Source organism: Pongo abelii, chromosome 1 (assembly GCF_028885655.2).
Source record: "Pongo abelii isolate AG06213 chromosome 1, NHGRI_mPonAbe1-v2.0_pri, whole genome shotgun sequence".
Taxonomy (NCBI): Eukaryota; Metazoa; Chordata; class Mammalia; order Primates; family Hominidae; genus Pongo; species Pongo abelii.
Window position 1 is genome coordinate 71,390,276 of NC_071985.2, and position 19,151 is coordinate 71,409,426.

Genomic DNA, 19,151 nt, shown 5'->3' on the forward strand with positions numbered 1-19,151 from the left:
GATTATAGGTATGAGTCACCGCGCCCAGCCCCAAGGCACCATTTTGGAAGTAGAGAGCAGCCCTCGCCAGACACCAAACCAGCTGGTGCCTTGATCTTGGATTTCCTGGCCTCCAGAACTATAAGAAATAAATGTCTATTGTTTATACATTTTTCAGTCTCAGGTATTCTGTTATAGCAGCAGGACTAAAATACCATTCCATGGAAATACAGGTGTGCACACCAACAACACAGTCCACTCAGGGAGGACAAACCCAGCAAGTGACTTATGAAGCCCTAGCTACCCAGAGAATGTTCTAGAAGGATGGCCTATGGGCTTAGCCCTTGAAAGTGCTGTCCCAAGGCTGGGATTCCTCTTACCTGGGTATAAAGGCAATGCCTACTAGGTCTGTTCATTCTTCTCATTGAAAAAGCAGCTCCTGCCCCCAATCTGTGTGTTGAAGAAGGGAGTGCAGTCAAATGTAAGAGGGTGGATTATTTAAAACACTATGGTATATTCTCTACATTAGAAAAACCTCAGATGGGCTGGGTGTGGTGGCTCACACCTATAATCCCAGCACTTTGGGGGGCTGAGGTGGGTGGATCACTTGAGGTCAGAAATTCAAGACCAGCCTGGCCAACAGGGTGAGACCTGGTCTCTACTAAAAATACAAAACTTAGCCGCGCATGGTGGCAGGCGCCTGTAGTCCCAGCTACTCAGGAGGCTGAGGTAGGAGAATTGCTTGAATCAGGGAAGCGGAGGTTGCAGTGAGCCGAGATCACACCATTAGACTCCAGCCTGGGCATCGCAGCGAGACTCTGTCGCCAAAAAAAAAAAAAAAAAAAAAAGAGAACTCTCAGATTACATCAGTGAACAGAAAGAGCTGAGATTCTAGTGTTGCTTGTGAGCTTCCCTAGAGGAGGCCGAACCAAAACCAGGTCTCAAATACAGCAGGGATATCCATCTGCTGTTTTTAAAAAATTTTTTTTAAAGTATATTTTTAAAATACAGACAGGGTCTCACTTTGTTCCTCAGGCTGGTGTCAAACTCCTGGCCTCAAGCAATCCTCCAGCCTCCTCCTCCCAAACTGCTGCCATTACAGGGATGAGCCACTGCGCCTAGCCCATGGTAGTTTTTATTAGAATTTATGATAAACTTTTCACTTCATGGCATTGTCAATTCTATCAGGTATTTTCTTGGTCATTTTTTCTTTAAGTTTTTGTCTGGAAAGCTGCTCTGGGGAGACCTCAGTTTTCCGCCCACATCCTCTGTGTGTGGCCCTCAAACTAAAGACAAGCCCCTTAAAGATCACCACTCCCATGCCTTGCCTCTACCACGGGTACCTCAACCGCTTCTAAAATTTTTAGATCATCTCTGCTATATTCAAGGGCCATGGAAGTTTCAGAAGTTTCCAAAGCAAAATGTTGTGTCTGAAACAAGCTGCTTTGGATTTTGTCTACACGATACAGGCACTTTCCTCTGGGCCCCATAATTGTCCCCTCCATCACTTGCTTGGTGTTATGACATGTAACAAATCAGAGTGGGAAGGTCTTAGTTTTCTCTTTGTCAGCGTTCTGGGATGCCCTGGCGGTAACAGGAAATGCACCCACAGCTCCATGCAGCTCTCTTGTAGGTGCTTTTCTTACCTGTGGGCCAGATCCTGTCCTATGTAATGTTGATGTTTGTAGAGTTTATTTTTTGGTTTAGGGCATGAAATGATAATCGGCTTAAGCAGCACCAGAATTGAAGCAGAGAAGGTGAGGACACAGATTTCTTGGCCCTTTGATGAACAAACTGAAGATCACTGTTCTGGCTTCCCAACTGCAGAAGCTGTGATGTGGCGGAAAGAGCCGGAACCGTGCAGCTGGGCTTGCTCCCCCGTGTCCCTCGTCCATCCTTCATGGTGTACTCACTTGCCAAGAGCTGTTGATGTTGAAGCACCCAGGATATCCAGTAGGCAGCACCACATTCAGCGGCGCATTGTGACTTGGGGCCAAGTCTTTCAGCCTCCCTCAATCTCACTTTCTTTACTTGCAAATAGCAATACCACAGACCCCTCACAGGGATCACAAGAAGGTTAAAGAAGTGGAACTGGTTCAGGTGGAGCTTAGTAGGTAGTTAAAATCAACCTTCAAGAGTCCGTGTCCTGGAGCTCAGCAGCTGTCCTGGGCCTGGAAGACAGGGTGTGCTTCTGCTCCGTCTCCTTCTGTGGTTCTGGGATGGGGGATCTGCACAGCCTGTGGGGTCCCCAGAGAGCCTGGGGCTGCTGCAGAGCAAGTTCTCTGTTGTTGGCAAATAAAGCCATAGCAGAGATGACTCCAGCAAGTTGAGCACCCTCTGAACAAAGAAGGAAACGTATTATCTCTTTCCTGAGGCCTATTCAATATTGGAAAAAACACTACCAGATTTAACTTCAAAATATAATTTTTCCAGCACGGCTGGAATGCACCCCCCAGCCATCCAGAGGCTTCTAAATGCATTGGGAGCTCAGTTACGGCCCTCACCAAGTTGTCTCATCTCGCCCGGAACCCACTGGCCCTCACAGAGTTGAGAGAACGTTCATTTTCTTGAACTCTTATGAACGACAGTTTCTCGCTTGCCATAATTCCATGGAACTGGGCATCTGGCATCTCAGAGATAGGAAGTCGGAGAAATTCTGAGCATAGGCTGTATTTGCTGAGAAGATAAAGAGACTATTTTCCATTTCTCACTTCTCTCTCAAAGCGCAAAAACAACGGGCCTGTCTGGCCTAGTCACTGCTTTCTGTCTCTGAAGTGTTCCAGGCGCCAGCACCAGCCTTCCTCCTATTAACGTTCCATGATGCCTCCTTCCAGGTGCTGGGGATCCAGCCCGTGGGGTTATTAGAGGGCAGACACCAACAGGGAAGGTGTTGTTGACTCACCCTCACAAATATCATTCCTTACATTGTCAGGGCAATTACAAAACACGACTTTAAAAATACAATAATAAAATATCCAACTGAAGACTTTCAGTATAATTAATCCACCAACTTTATATTTTTAAGAAGGTTGAGAGCCGTGAGGGAAAATAAACCCTAGAGAAATACGTTGTTTTTAAGTTCTTTCAATAAAGACATGTAGGCATTTTCTAATGTTTTTCCCAAAAAGAACATCTACCCCTCTAATTCCACAAGAGATATAAAGAATTAAAGAAATTGTGATTAACAGCCCTGTGTCTGGAGCTCATGAAGCTCAGAGGATTGGGAATGGAAGTGGCAGGTTTAGGCTTGAATCAGAACTTCTGGATTTAAGAAAACAAAACAGGCCAGGCGCGGTGGCTCACACCTGTAATCCCAGCACTCTGGGAGGCCAAGGCGGGCAGATCAGGAGCTTGAGACCAGCCTGCCCAACATGAGAAACCCTGTCTCTACTAAGAATAAAAAAATTAGCCAGGCATGGTGGTGCACGCCTGTTAATCCCCGCTACTTGGGAGATTGAGGCAGGAGAATCGCTCGAACCTGGGAAGCAGAGGTTGCAGTGAGCCGAGACGGCGCCACTGCACTCCAGCCTGGGCCACAGAGCGAGACTCCGTCTCAAACAAACAAACAACAACAACAAAATGCAAACTCTGGCCAGGCGCGGTGGCTCGTGCCTGTAATCCCAGCACGTTGGGAGGCCAAGGTGGGCGTATCACTTGATGTCAGGAGTTCAAGACCAGCCTGGCCAACATGGTGAAACCCCGTCTCTACTACAAATACAAAAATTAGCCAGGTGTGGTGTCGTGCACCTGTAGTCCCAACTACTCGGAAGGCTGAGGCAGGACACTCGCTTGAACCTGGAAGACAGAGGTTGCGGTGAGCATAGATCGCGCCACTGCACCCCAACCTGAGTGACAGAGCAAGACTCCATCAAAAAAAAAACAAAAAACAAAACAAAAAAAACCTACGCAGACTGCAGATTCCTGGGCCCCATCTTCACCTTTCTGAATTGGAGCCTTTCACCCTTTAAGAATGAGAGGGTGAAATCTGCACGTCATACAAATAGCCCAGGGGCTGTTAATCTGATGCTGCTCCCCAGCTCCCTCCAACACTGTCAGAGGGTGCACGGATTAGGCCTCTGCTGCGTGCAGAGAAGCATCCTAGATGCTGCGTGGCTGTGCCAAAGCAGCAGAAACCGGTGGTGTGCCTTAAGATGCATGCTCCAAAGCTGTCCACAAGGCCTCTGGTATAGGCTTCCAGGTCTACGTCTCGGCTTCCCCGACACTGTCCATGCGACACTGTCAACAGTTTCTCCTCTCACAAGCAGAAAATCAAATTCGGATTGGGCAAATGATTCCCTGCCCGGGTGTGGAAGAAGGGTCAAGTCCTAAGTATGGAGAGAGCGCCGGCTCCCGCCAGGATATGCGAAGCTCTGGAGGGGAGGCCAAGCCACCAGGCACCCGGCGGGAGAAGAGGAGGCGGGAGGGCGCCGCCCAGTGCCTGCAGGCCGGGCGCTCCACGCCTCCCCTCCCCGCCTGCACACCCCATTCCCCTCCGGTTGCCCCGCCTGGGGAAGCCCCCTCCCCACACCTCCCCGCCCAGCATCTGCACGAGAGCCGCGAGCCCTGGCCCAGAGCTCGGGGTGGGCCTCTCACCCAAGACGTCGGCCGCAGCCCGGCCCTGATCACCGGCCGCCTGAGCCCTCCGTTCGCTCGGCGCGAGCGCCGCCACCCGTCCTTACCCCCATCCAGTCCGAGGCCAGCCCCGTAGGCTGTGAGCCTGCTCCGTGAAAAGCCTTCTCCCCAGGAGGAGAGTTACTGGAAAGCAAGAGGAAGCCGAGAAGAGGCGGTGGCTGCAGCGCGCGGGGCCGGACAAGGGCGCGGGGGCGTCCGGGCACTGGGCAGCGCGGTTTCCCTTCAGCCCGGGACACGGCGCGGCGCTAGCGCCACCCAGCGGGCGCAGTGGGAATTGTGCTCCCTTCCTGCGCGGGGGCTCTGGACACACAGGCGACCAAGAATGACGCCTGCAGCCGGATAAAAGCTCGGGGCGAGGCCGCTATCATCCCTCTGCCGGGAGTGAGTCAAGTCTCGGCAAAAGAAGAAGCCACTTTGGCCAAAATTCCAAGAGTGCTGATGAAGACGGTGACATCTGACATTTCAATGGCACTTTCCATTTCCCCCGGGGTGCGCATTCCGGGCCAGTGGAGCGCTGCGTCGCCTGTGCAGGACCTGGAGGTCTGCAGGACTGTGACCAGTCGGAGTCTCGGAGTCCTGGGTTAAACATTAGTCGGGAGCACTTGTTCATTCCCTGAGCTCCCCTTGCCCTTCACCCTTGGGTCCCTGAAGCCGGAAGGGAGACTGCCCCGCCCCTTGCCTGACGCCCTGTGGCTCTCCCGGGGCCCTCGTGGCCCCTCTCTCCCAGCCCTCCAAACAGTGAAGGGTTGTTTCCGCTGGTGACTTCCACCTGTGGGAGCAGAGAAAGGAAGCGGGGCAGAGGAGAAGGGGAAGGTGTCAGGCGATTCCCCTCCTTGCGCTGCAAGCCGGGTGGGAATAGAACACTTGCAGCCCTCCCTGGCGCCCTGCGAATGAGGTGGGAGTGGGAACGCCACCAGGGCAGAGCCCCTCCAGCTGGCTGGGGTCTGCACCTCCTCGCCAGCCCGGCCACCTCAAAACGGTGCTTGCCTCCCTGCGGGGGTGTAGAAGCCTCTTGGAGCAGCACTTGTAGAAAATCAAGTCCCTGGAAAGAAGCAAAATTAATCCGTTTGTTTCTCTATTTATCTTTGCTTCCCCACACCAGGTATTCACTTCATCCAAGGCTGCCCAGTGTCACCTTCCACCCAGAGGAATCTCCCCTCTCCACCCCAGGCCAACAGCCTCTGCCTGCAGCCGTGGCCTCCACTCTGGCATTACTCTGGGCAGAGGACTCAGGAGGGCTCAAGGAGGACCAATGACATTCAGAGTGGCCAGAGTAAAGGGAGGGAGGGGGAGTGGTGGGAGACGCGTGCAGAAGGCACAGGCGAGGTGGGGGGTGGGGCAGGTGGTGGGGGGAGCGGGCTGGGGTGGGATGGGCCTGTCAGCATAGCAAGGGCTGTGATGGGCTTGAGTCTGACAGAGGGCAATGACCTGACCTATGGTTTTGTAAGATCACTCTGGCTGCCACCTGGAGAGCTGGTTTGGGGAGGATGGCCATGGTAGACGCAAGGGGAGCAGTTAGGAGACCACCACAAGTGACCATGAGGCCCAGGTGAGTCTGGTAGCAATAGAGATGGGGAGAGGAGGTCAGATTTGGGATCTGTATCTGAAGGTGGAATGGACAGGAATTAATGATGGGCTTGGGTGTGGTGCATGAGGGAAAGACAGAAATAAGCATCATTCTTAGGATTTGTCCTGAGCAACTGGAAGAATAAGAACGACAGTGGCTAATATGGTTGGCCAGGCACTCCTCTAAACCCTTCACATAGTTCAACCTGTCTAGGTTTCATAACACTCCTATGAATTGGGCGTTAGTTCTTCCCACATTTTACAGAAGAGGCAATTGAGGCCCAGAGAGTTGAATCAGTTTGCATGAAGTCCCACCATTAGCAAATGGAAAAGCTGGAATTTGGACCCAGTGCTTCACCACTGCACACTTCCCCGGCTTTACAGAAAGAGGAATGCCGTGAACTGAGCTAGATGAGCCCGGGGGAGGAATGGGGTTTTTCCGTCGGGGTGTGAATCAAGAGTTCTAGTTGGAATGAATTCAGGCTGAGGTGCCTTTTAAACATCCAAGTAGAGATATTTAGCTCAGCAGATGGACGTATGACTCAGTCCCTGGGTGGTAAGGAGGAGCATTTGGGGCTGGTGTGTTAAGCATGGAGAGGTGACAGGAGAAGAGGGCAGAAGGCTGGGAAGTGGGATTAAATGCTACACGTGAATGGATGAGGACAGAAATGGATATTTTAGAGCATCCTGTCAAGCCTTGGGGTGTCGGGTGATGAGAGTGTTTAGGAGATATTATTCTAGAGCAGTGCTTGTTTTTGTTTGAGGATTCAATAAAGGCTCTCACCTTGTTCCAGAAAAAGTACACGTGCACACATGCAACATTTTGCATACAATTTCAGGGTGTCTGTAGGTCCCTAGAGGATATGCATGGGCCATTCTATTTCTATCAAACCTCACTTCATCCACCAGCCACAATCAAATTTCACTGCATCTCGCAAGTCCTGACCAGACCTCTGATGCAGTCACCCCACCCTCTCTGTCTGCATGAGATAGGAGCTGCACTCCTCTGGAGGGTCTGAATCGAGACAGTTTTGAATTGAGACAGTTTTGAATGTCTGTGTAGAATGCAGCTCGCCCTGCAGGTATTGCCTGTGTACATGTCTCATTTGGATATGGTTCCCCTGAGGAATAAGAGGATGAACCCACAGAGTCTTTTGCTCTCTTATTCACCTGGGAGGTGATGTTATTTATCTATTTCCTAGGTTTATTTGTTTTTTTGGTGTTTTTTGTTTTTGTTTTTGTTTTGAGATGGAGTCTTGCTCTGTCACCCAGGCTGGAATGCAATGGTGTGATCTCAGCTCACTGCAACCTCTGCCTCCCGGGTTCAAGCGATTCTCCTGCCTCAGCCTTCTGAGTAGCTGAGATTACAGGTGTGCACCACCACACCTGGCTAATTTTTGTATTTTTAGTGGAGACCAGGTTTCACCATGTTGGTCAGGCTGGTCTCGAACTCCTGACCTCAAGTGATCCACCCTCCTCAGCCCCCCATAATGCTGGGATTACAGGCATGAGCCACGGTGCCTGGCCTTATTTCCTAAGTTTAAAGACAAAACTAGCTCGTTCTATTGTTTCCATCAACACAATTGCTTCCCCAATATGTAATGGGCATTTGTTGCTATTGTTCTGTTTGTTTTGGCTGTCCAGCTTCCAGCACCCATTCTATTTGGGAAGATTCCCCGGTGACTCTTGGCAGGAATCCATCAGCCCCTCTGGAAATGGAAGGAATGGAAGGAACTAGGTGTCCCTCTTGTCCCCCACCCCTGCAGAGGTCACAGCCTTCCTATCCTGCCCAGCCCAGTGGGGCTTTGAAGGCCAGGGTGCAGGAACAGAAGAGAACTTATTTTTGGCCAAGGCAGCTAGGCCAGGAGACCATCTGTGAGAGTAGCATCCCGTGTCCTGTGGCAGCAGTCCCGGCCATGGTATCTTAACTATAGCCTGGCCACGGCTTGGCCTCGCCTGCATCTCCTGCTGCCAGCCCACCTTGATAGCTGCTCATTTTCCCCATGCAGTTCTCCACCCTTCAGACTGATAAGTTCTGCACATATTTCCCCATGTCCATTGCCTGCACGAGTCAGCCAGGTCAGCTCTGTCGCTTCCTCCAAGACCTCTCACTGCAGTGGCTGTGCTGAGCTTGCAGCTGACATCTTGTTCTGCTCCACGGTGTCAGCGCTTGGGATTCTTCTTCTGTTGGGGGTCCCTGAAGGTGGGATTCCTGGCCTGTCGAAGCATTGCTGTGTGACACATGCCAGATCCTTGCGGTTGCCTGTGAAGCTCGGAGCCCTCCATATCAAGGGAGGAAGGCTTTCCTTCCAGCAAAGTCTCGTGGCTTCCAACGAGAGCGACTATGTGGCAGCCAGACCAATTACAGAGGTCACAACAACAACCCCTGTCCCAGTGACAATCCTGTGATTTTCCTGGCTCAAAATGAAGTTTGACAAGTCTTGTTTTATACTCTTGTCATCACTGGGATTTCTTCTGATTTTACAACACCAACAGGAACTGAAGTCAGACTCACAGGGGAGCCTGAGAGCCTCTCCATCCCACACCGCTGTGGGAGCTACGCCTGGGTGGGGCCAGGGCTGCAGAGGGGGAAGCTGGGAATGGCTGGGCAAGGATAGAGGCAGCTCAGCTTCCCCTAAGACTGGGGTGGCCTGAGGGGCTCCCTGCACTATGCTGGAACATACCATCCTTTCCAAGGAAGGAAAACAGCAGCTTCTGACTCATGACTGTGTCCTCCTGCTCATCCCCTCAGAGTGTCTGAGTGCTGAGCTCACATCTCATAGTGGGGTATGTGGCCATGTCACTGCCCCATCCCATGGGCATGGTGAGGATTCTGTTACTGCACACTCTTTAGGGTCCTTTATGGTTAATAAAATATTGAACCACTTCCATACTGGTTGGTAAACAGCTGCTGCCCTGAGCTGCCCCCACTCCTGACCCAGTGGCCACCTGCCCATCATTCTCCTGGTCCTTTCCCAGGACTGGCCAGGTGTCCCCACAACCCAGCAACTAAGGGTCCTACCTGGCACAGGTTCTGGTGGGTCAGGGCCCATGGTTAAGTATTTAGGGGTATCACCCCACCCACGAGTGTTCTCAGCACGCACTCACTCCTGCCTCTTCTCTGGTCCCCACACACTCAGCCACCCTGTCCCACCTCTTCTCACCACCAAATTAATATCATGCTCATCCTTCTCACCTCATCCTAACCCCACCTCCTTCAGGAAACAATCCTGAGTCCATAGCCCCTGCATCTCCCCCTCACACCCAGAGCACTCCGCCTCCTACAGATTGTGCTTCCTAAATACGTCTCTCTCAAAGCTCTTTATGAGTCTTCAATATTTCCTTGGCTGGCTGACCAATTGATTGGTTACAGAGCCTTGCCTTCTCATTTTCTGGCAGCAGATAAGTGAGGCCGGGACCTCTGGGGCCAGAGGCGGAGAGGCAGAGGTCCCAGGCTGCACCTGAAAAGGCCGCCTGAGAAGGGAAGTTTCTGAAAGAGGCCGAGCAAGAGGGACCCCAATGCTGGGGCACTGTGAGCAGTGCTGAGCTGGTCAGTGGTCAGAACAGGTAAACTGGTGGGGCTCAGGCAAAGAGAAGGTCAAAGTGCAAGTCACACCTGGAGCAGGATGGCATGACACAAGGCCAGCTCAGCCACAAACCTTGTGTTGGGGGCAGGTGCCTTCCCTCTGGGTCAAGATGGCCTGGAAGTGATTGGCTCCTGCTGGACAGGCAAAAGGTTAAGCAACACTCATCCCAGCTTCAAGCTGTCCCTCTCACCGACCTGAGTGGCAAGGAAGTTGCAGGGAGGGGGGCCTTGCTCTGTGCCACAGCTAATACCTGAGAATAGAATTTGGGAAACTTGAATCAGTTTCCCATAACGTGTCGCGATTGCTTAGAAACTAAGTGTCTCCCCTCCCCCCAGCTGCCAGGGATCAGTGGCTCCTGACGCGTTTGCTTTAAATCTCTCTGTTCCCTGCCAATTAGCCAGTTTGACTTTCTGCTGTGGCAGGGATGAAAGTCACTATTCAGCGCTAGACACGGATGCTGGGGGAGGAATCTCATTGCTGTGGAGATGGAATCTGGGCTTGGCACTGCCTGTTCAGCTGCTGAGTGTTACTTTGGGTTGACTCACAGCCCAGCATGAAGCAGGAGGCCAATCTTCGTGCACTCCACAACTTTTCCCTCCCCAGCTTTATCCAGACCGTGTTTTCTGCTGACCAGCTGTTTACCCTTGTACTTGATATGCATTTGCCAAAGCCTGCAGCATAGAAGCCCACAGCTCAGTCCAAAGCAGCCAACCTTCAGCCTACTAGGATTTTAGCCACACCCCAGAGCCCCAGAGAGAAGTGACTCAGGTTGGACACAGTGGCTCCAAATGACCTCAGGTGACTCACAGAAAACAGACTAAAGGTGACACCCAGTGTCTCCCCTATCAACTCAATTTGTCATTGAGTTGGCAGCCATGGCTGCCACCATTTCCCAGCTTGTTCACCCAGCTGTTTTTAAATATGGGCACACCAGCTGAAATTCCAACCTTGCCTGTCCTAACACCACAAGTCTCAACTCTGGCTACAGGTTAGAATCACCCAGGGAGCACTGAAACCACTGAAACCCCAGGCCTCCCTCCTGCAGAGATCTCAATTTAATTGGTCCAGGATGGGCCTGGGCATCTGTATGTTTTCAGAGCTCCCCAGGTGGGATTTTTGTTTGTTTGTTTTGTAGAGATGGAGTTTCCCCATCTTGCCCAGGCTGGTCTCAAACTCCTGAGTTCAAGCAATCCACCCGCCTCGGCCTCCCAAAGTGCTGGGATCACAGGTGTGCACCACTGTGCCCAGCCCCCAGGTGGTTTTAATGTTCAATGGTCCTGAGAACCAGGGCTCTGCCATCCAATTCTGTGAGGGAGGAGGATGCCAGACAGATATGCTATTTTCATATCCAATTCAGTCACCAGCACATCTGCAGCCTGGCTCATGCTTTCAGTAGAGGACCTTCTGGTGCGAACACTTGCTCATTTCTGACCCAGAATCTTCCATAAATTTTTCTGTATCCAACTCTTTCTCCTTGAGTTTTAGTAATCTGTAAGTTTCTGCTTAATTTTCTGGATTAGGAGTTGAGAGTCTCAGCTTGTGAAACACACATTACCAAAAAAACTAGTTATGGAAAAACTGGCTGAGATGAGAAAGATCTTGTTCTTACATAATTATGGATTCTCAATCTGTTTCATTTTGTTTATATTTGTTTCTCTGGAGAAATACTTTGTTATACATCATATATATTTTTTGATCTAGATATATCTTTGTTTTAGCTTTATTAACCTTGGAGACTCGAACATACACAAAAGTAGACAGGATAGTATCATGAACTACTACAAACCTACCCACTCTCCTGCCCCAACAATGGCTAACCCAGCCCCATCCCCACACCCATCAGTTTACTCCATCTTCTATTATTTTCAATCAAATACCAGATATCATACTTTTCATCTGTGAATGTTTTAGCAGATCACTCGAAAAGAACTTCTTGTGTATCATAACCACCATTCTACTGCACAGCAAAACTAGCAATAATTCCTAGAATTTAAATTTCCCAATTGTCTCAAAACTGTCCTGTGTGAATTATTAAAAAGAATTTGAGCCAGGCACAGTGGCTCATGCCTGTAATCCCAGCACTTTGTGAGGCCAAGGCAGGTGGATCACCTGAGGTCAGGAATTCGAGACCAGCCTGGCCAACAGGGTAAAACCCCGTCTCTACTAAATATACAAAAATTAGCCAGGTGTGGTGGTGAGTGCCTGTAATCCCAGTTACTTGGGAGGCTGAGGCAGGAGAATCACTTGAATGTGGAAGGCAGAGGTTGCAGTGAGCCGAGATGGTGCCATTGCACTCCAGCCTGGGCGACAAGAGTGAAACTCCATCTCAAAAAAAAAAAAAAGAATTTGAATCAGGGTACAAATGAGACCCAGATGTTGAAACTGGCTGATATAACTTTTTAGTCTGTTTTAGTCTATAGGTTACCCCTCCATATATTTTTTTTTTTTGAGATGGAGTCTTGCACTGTTGCCCAGGCTGGAGTGCAGTGGCTTGATCTCGGCTCACTGCAGCCTCCACCTCCCAGGTTCCAGTGATTCTCCTGCCTCAGCCTCCCAAGTAACTGGGATTACAGGCGCTCACCACCATGCCTGGCTAATTTTTGTATTTTTAGTAGAGACGGGTTTTCACCCTGTTGGCCAGGGTGGTCTTGAACTCCTGACCTCAGGTGATCCACCCACCTTGGCCTCCCAAAGTTCTAGGATTACAGGCGTGAGCCACCACATCCGGCCTCCATGTTCCATTTTTGAGGAACTGCCAAACTGTTTTCCAAAGCAGCATCACTATTTGACATATTCAGTCTGATGAATTTTTACACATAGTACACACCCATATCCCCATCACGAGATCAGGAATAGGGCATCAGCACTCTAGAATCCTCCCTGTCATCCTTGCCCTCTTAAGGTAACCCTATTTTGACTTCTGTCACTCTGGATTAATTTCGATGGCCAGGACTTGAGAGGTGATCCGAGGAACGCTTCCACTGGAGAACGCAGCGTTAGCAAAGGCACAGTGGCCGAGGCAGGGCAACCCCAGCTTTACATTCTGCAGGACAGGGACCCAGATTCTCCTGTGGTCCCACCAAGGCCTGGTGAGCAGGCAGGTCTCCTCCTCTCCTGCCCCGCTTCCTGCACAGCCAGCAGAACTTTTCAAAGGAACAGCAAGCAGGTGGGCTTCTTAATTGGGATCCCCTGGGAGGCAGAGGAGGGGAACCACGTGCACGATGACTAAGTTTCATCCTAATGGAGGATTTTAGCATGCAGTGCCATGGGAAAACCTGGCTTGCAGTGGGAAGGGAATCTGTCCTTGCATGGCCCTGGCACAACTGTCCTCCCCAGGCCTGTTAGGCTCTGCTCGCCTTCTACAGCAGGCTCTTTAGGAAAGACCCAGGCCCCCAGAGCCCAGCCCACAGCCGCTGAGGCAGGACTTTCTGAGCAAGTCTCCTGACCACAGGGAACTGCTGTGTGGGCAATTTGGCAGCACGGCCATCTGTTCTGCGGGGCAAAATGCTGGAGAACCAGCTGGAGAACCATGCTGCACAGGGGGAGGGCTCTCAGGTGGTGGCCCCTGGAGAGTCGGGCCTGCTGCGGCCCCATTACCTTGAGGCCTTTCTCCCAGCTCAGCAGTTCTCTGGCTTCCAGCCTTTTCCCTGAACTGACCTTCTCTCTCTGGCCTTACCCAAGCACACATGCAGAATGACACCGAAGTCACTCAAAACTGCTAGAGATATTTACCCCTGATCTGCAAACCCCCTACTTGCCAATGATCTTTCCATCCCAGCCCCTAACTCTCAGAAGTTGCTCCTGCCAGCTCCTTTAAGAGATTGTGAGAGCGCCGCCCCCTACCCGCCTCTGCTGGTACTCAGGCCTTGCTTCCAAATTCCATCCTCAGCACAGTCTGAGATTGTCACTCCCCTCCAGTCCACTGCCTGGGAACTTACCAATTAGAGGTTAATTTGGGTACTCATTAAAAGATGCAAACAGGCTGGGTGTAAGCGCTCACACCTATAATCACAGCACTTTGGAAGGCCGAGGTGGGAGGATCACTTGAGCTCACAAGGGGTTGGAGACCGGCCAGGGCAACATAGTGAGATCTCCGCCTCTACAATAAAAAATATTTTAAAATTAGCTGGGCTGTGCTCTGCGGAGATAAGTCTCAGGTCCGGGTCTAGAAAGGGAAACAGGATGACGCCAAAACCAAACCTTTTATGGTTCAGTATTTTGTGTACACCAGGGCCGGGTGCAGTGGCTTCGCCTGTAATCCTGAGCTTTGGCTGAGGCTTGAGGCAGGAGGATCACTTGAGGCCAGGAGTTTGAGACCAACCTGGACAACATAGAAACCTGGACAACTGTTTCTACAAAAAGAATTAAAAATTAGCCAGGTATGTTGGCATGCACCTGTAGTCCCAACTACTCGGTACTATTTTTTTTACTCAGGAGGAAAAATAATAAAATAATAATAAATATATATACTATGATGGGATTGAAACCCAGCTTCTTTTTCTCTCCAGTCCTCTCGCTCCTACTTGTCTCCCTTCCTTTCTCTCTCCTCTTCTCCACACTGTCCTTCCCCTATTCCTTTTCTCTGACCCTAAAACAGAAAACAGTCTCATTCCATTTTCTCTAAAGATACAAAACGGTGTGTTTTTTTTTTTGGCGGGGTGGGGCAGCTAGCCTTGGAATCTAACCATTGTCACAGCATCATTTTATGGAAAAACACCTCGTCCAGCCCTGTACCTGGCCCATTGCAGGTACTCAACAAATGCTAGTTAAGTAAATAAAGGAATGAATGGAAGTCCCTTTATTGTGAGTTCCAAATACGGATTTGGGGTGTCCTTTTGGAACTGATCCCTCTGTGAGGGGCCACTGGCTTTCCTGTAGGCACAGATCAGCGGTGTCAGTCTTCCTGGGTCCCCCTGAAAATTCCAAAGAGGAAGCCATGGTGGGACCGCGTGGGACGCAGGGTCTAGACTCCCAGTCTGGTCTGATTTTCTTGTTTGCATCCTTGCTGCTTTTCCTTCTGGAGAGTTCAGTGGGCAGGGACTGATGGGGCCACAGCGCCCTCTGCTGGCATGTTCTCACAGTAGACTTTTGCCTGCCCGAGCTTATACATACAGCGCCCTTGGAATTGGAGGGCTTGGGGCAGGCTGGGAATGGAGATTTCTGGTTTTATTCCAGGCCCACTCCTTAGTGAATGTCAAGACCAAAGGTGGCTCCTGGTAATAAAATGAGTGTCAGGGTGGGCTCCCAGGCATTAATAACCTAAATGAGAGTAGGTTTTGGTTTTGTTTTAACAGCCTTCCTGGTCCAAGTGCCTGAGAAGTGTCAAGTGGAAATGGCTTCTTGCCCGGGCTCAGCGCTGTACCTCTGATGTCAAATTGGCTCTCTGCCTGCTTTTGAGAGGTGCAGCCTGCTGCTCCCTAAGTGAACGGGGAGCGTTTTCTCCAACAGCCCTGTCCATGACAGGCCTGGTTCTCACACAGAGGCAGGGGCTGAGCCTTCCCTGATCAACATGAAATCTGGCCCTCCGACAGAGGCCCGTGGGCAGCTGAAGAGGAAGCCTAAAGCCTCACTACCTGCACCAGGCCCTTTTCAGCCTTCTTTCAGGATTGCAACAGCAGATAGGGGAGCACTCCTGGGTAGGGCAGTGGGGGCGGTAATGGCAGGGGAATGACCCCCAGGCTGTGGGCAGCCCCTTGTTCAGAGTGAGACCCTCTGTTTTCCATACAGCAGATCCCATTGCTTATAGTGGTGACTTCAGTGTGTCCTGGAAGGGCTCACCCAGGAAGTACTGTGAAAATGCACATTCTGATTCAGTAGGTCTGGGGTAGAGCCTGAGATGCTGCATCTCCCACAAGCTCCCAGACAGTGCTGATGCTGCCGGGCCGGGGACCACATCGAGAGAAGCCAGAGTGTCCAGGAAACAGGTTCTGAAGTCAGAATGCTAGGATTCGAATTTCAGCTCTGCCACTTATCCTGTGACCTCGGACAGATTACGTTCATTACCTTCTCTCTGAGTTTATTTCATCCTGTATAAAATGGCAAGAATGACAATTTCAATGGCTTCATAGAATGACAGAGGGACTTCACAGGGTTGTCATAAGTATAAAATGAAATAAATAGCCAGGCGTGGTGGCTCATGCCTGTAATCCCAGCACTTTGGGAGGCTGAGGCAGGCAGATCACAAGGTCAGGAGTTCAAGACCAACCTGGCCAACATGGTGAAACCCTTTGTCTACTAAAAATGCAAAAATCAGCCAGGTGTGGTGGTGGGCGCCTGTAATCCCAGCTACTCGGGAGGCTGAGGCAGGAGAATTGCTTGAACCCAGGAGGCGGAGGTTGCAGTGAGCCGAGATCACGCCACTGTACTCCAGCCTGGGGGACAGAGCAAGACTCTGTCTCGAAAGAAAAAAAAATGAAATAAATAATATTAGAAAGCTCTTAGCCCAGAACCCTCAGTGCCCAGTAGATGGTAAGTCTCTCGATGTCCACACGGCCTTTTGACAGGTGCTTATCGATCCCCTGCTAGTGCTTGGCACTGTTCTGGGCCCTGGGATATGGCAGCAACAGAAACAAAATCTCCACACTCAAAAAGCTTAGATTCTTGTAGAAAAAGACAGACAATAAACAAATAAGTAAACTGTATGGTATGTGAGTTGGTGACAAGTGTGCTGGAGAGAAAAATAAAGCAGAGAGTAAGAAAGATAAGGAATGCTGCGACTGGGGGCCACTGAGAAGGTAACTTTGAGGTGAGGGAGGTGGCCGACTGGAAGGCTGAGAATTCTAGTGATGGTGGTGGCAGGGTGGTGAGAGGGGGTAGTGTTTGTAAGTGCAGAGGCCCTGAGGCAAGAGGGTATGTGTTGTGTTTGAAGAAAAACAAAGAAACCAGCATGGCTAGAAAGTGCGAGTGAAATACTGTACAGGGTTAGGGATGGGGAAGGCAGCAGGGCGGATCCTGTAGGGCTTTGTGAACCATTGACTTTGCATTTTGCTCTGAGAGAAGTGGGAAAACACTGGAAAGTTCTGAGCTGAAGAGTGACATGTTCTAATTTATGTTTTTAAAGGACAACTTCAGTTTGCTGAGACTAGACTGTGGCAAGTCAGGGTAGCACCCCTTGGGAAGGGGGGTAGGCAGCCCATTGCCATGGAATTAGGGGATCCTCAGAGCTGCTGAGTTTAAGAGAGATGGATCTGGGCTCCAGTCAGAAGTGTTGGATGCCTGAGCCCATCCTCAGCCACCTTCTGGGCTGGCCTGTGGCCTGTGACCCGGGAGAAGGAATGTTATGAGTGGGCACTGGGCCAGGGCTGTGGCAGTGATGGGATGGATGACACAGTCTGGCCTCCTCCTGGGCCTCCCCTCTTAATTGCTCCCAGATGACTCACCCTCATGTTTCTCTGATGACCGCATGCGTCGAGGCCTGGGGCTGCCACACCTGTTACCTGTGGGAGGGCTGGGGTGAGCCAACTGCACCTCACTCTGTTGTCATTGGCTACCAGGTTGACAGGAGTGAGATGCTGTGTTACAAGGGACCCACCCCTGTCCTCTAGAATAGCCAGTCCTGATCCCCACCCACTCATGTTTTCCTATTGTTTGATTTCCTACCTCCTCTCAAAACAACTGTAGGCCATTTGTTTATTTTTTAAGGTAGATCAAATTCATTTCATTGCAGGCCTGGACATGATAAGTGTTAGTCAATGTGTCAGGAAACTGGGTCTGTGAATGGAAGGCCTTTGATCCAGGAAAGGCAACTCTGACCTCATGGTTACTGTCAACACAACAGTTTTTAAAAAATCTAATTCCTCCATATATACTCATTTAATTCTCACAACACTCATATTAACTAGATGTTATCACCCCCACATTCTGGAGGAATATGCTGAGTCTCAGAGAGGCTAAGTAATGTGTCTGCAGCATCCACCAATTTGTATCTGGATCTGGCTGGCTGTGACCTCTGAGCTCCTCCTATCTCACCTGCTATCTCTGAAAGAGTTGCTGGCCCCAGAGGGCCACAGGGCAAAGGGAGCAAAGTGCTGGGCCGGGGAGCCAGAAAACCTGGGCTGTAGTCCTGGCCTGGCCACAGCAAGAGGGTGCCTCGCCACACGCCTCTGGGCCTCAAACCCCTCGCCTGTAAATGGAAGAGATTGATCTGACCATCTTCAAGATTTCTTCTGTGTGGCCTTAGTTAAGGCTTGTTTGGTGATAACAGAAGCCCACTCTGCCTAAACAGGAATGGGTGATACAGTCCAAGAGGCCAGGGGGTCCCTCAGAGCTAAGGTGGGAGCTACAACTGGACCAAGAGGGCCTGGGACCCGGTGAGTGGCTCTTGCAGACCCCTCTCTGGATTGCAGGGCCTTTCTCTCCACTCCTCCACTTCATTCTTCTCTTTCTGTGAACTGGTTTTCTTTTCCAACAGATCAGCTTTTTCTGCATCTTCAGCTAATGGTGGCAGATGGCAACCCAGCTCCCAGTTACACATCTTCAATTCTGGGGCCAACTGAGCTCTCACCAAATTCCAGTTCCAAATCCCCAGGGAAAGGAATCCAACTGGGTGAGCTGGGTTTGGCATCCACCCCGGTCCAGTCAACCGGCTCCTGATTATGTCCAGGAGGGCAGGGTCCCATGGCACAGAAGTAGGGGCCTGGGTCAGGGAGATGCCCGCCATGGCTCTGTACACAGGACAGGAATAGTATTTTTAGGAAAAGAGACAAAGTTAAGTATCATTCTGTCCCAGAGGAGGTGACATTGAGACCTACGAATAAAGCACAAGCTTGCCAGTAAAGCTGGCCTGTGCGCAGTGTCAGCAGGAACGTCTGGCGGTGGCTCCCTGCAGGTCTTTCCCCAGGGACACAGGAAACAGCTTTTTGACAGCCACGCAAGCCTGTCCCTGAAACACACACAGCTGTCCTGTCGCCTGTGAGTTGGGTGACATGGGACTGGGGCATGAGGGGGCTTGGGAAAGATCAAGGGATGGGGATGGCAGAGACCACTGCCACCAGTCCTTGGCACTGAATTAGAGCTGCAGCATCATTTCCATAAAGAAGTTAGTGCCTCAGCAGATCGTGGCAGCTCGGTTTCCCTGATGACTTTGCTTCTGTTCTTAAAACTGGCACCTACGTAGACTAGGAGGCAGCCTTGCTCATCCCGTCCGCCAGCCTGGCACAGACACGGTGACGTATGTATATTTCCAGACATGATCTGGGATGGACACCGGATAATATGGAGAATTTTCTTGGGATCGCCCCCAAACCTGCATAGTCCTGGAGGGCTCCATGTGACAGGAGACCCCTGTTGGCACTTCAGGACCCTCAGGGATGTCCACAGTCCCAAAGAGGGCAGGAGTGGGTCAGGAGGGCCAACATGTGAATCCCTCAGGCTAGGCAGCAAAAGTTC

The 19,151-nt window shown here is 50.9% G+C and overlaps 1 long non-coding RNA gene across 1 annotated transcript; it reads right to left on the reverse strand.

Annotated features, from left to right (window-relative positions):
• Positions 1 to 14,535: 14,535 nt before the first annotated feature.
• On the reverse strand, positions 14,536 to 17,200 carry LOC129048696 (uncharacterized). The gene is made up of 2 exons (XR_008511247.1): positions 17,144 to 17,200; positions 14,536 to 15,790 (listed from the first exon to the last, which is right to left on the reverse strand). It is a non-coding gene; the product is annotated as an uncharacterized LOC129048696 (long non-coding RNA).
• Between the last annotated feature and the right edge of the window lie 1,951 nt (positions 17,201 to 19,151).